Below are 569 nucleotides of genomic sequence, written 5' to 3'. Positions count from 1 at the left end.
GTCAGTGTATATGACCTGGGTTGTAATGATATGGACGTTCAAAATGTCATTGTATACGACCAGGGTTGTAATGATATGGACGTTCAAAATGTCAGTGGATATGGCCTGGGTTGTAATGATATGGACGTTCAAAATGTCAGTGTATATGGCCTGGGTTGTAATGATATGGACGTTCAAAATGTCAGTGTATATGACCTGGTTGTAATGATATGGACGTTCAAAATGTCAGTGTATATGACCAGGGTTGTAATGATATGGACGTTCAAAATGTCATTGTATACGACCAGGGTTGTAATGATATGGACGTTCAAAATGTCAGTGTATATGGCCTGGGTTGTAATGATATGGACGTTCAAAATGTCAGTGTATATGGCCTGGGTTGTAATGATATGGACGTTCACAATGTCAGTGTATATGACCAGGGTTGTAATGATATGGACGTTCAAAATGTCAGTGTATATGGCCAGGGTTGTGATGATATGGACGTTCAAAATGTCAGTATATATGGCCTGGGTTGTGATGATATGGACGTTCAAAATGTCAGTGTATATGGCCAGGGTTGTTACTTA

The sequence above is a fragment of the Liolophura sinensis genome, chromosome 6 (assembly GCF_032854445.1).
Source record: "Liolophura sinensis isolate JHLJ2023 chromosome 6, CUHK_Ljap_v2, whole genome shotgun sequence".
Lineage (NCBI taxonomy): Eukaryota > Metazoa > Mollusca > Polyplacophora > Chitonida > Chitonidae > Liolophura > Liolophura sinensis.
This window is presented reverse-complemented; position numbering follows the sequence as displayed.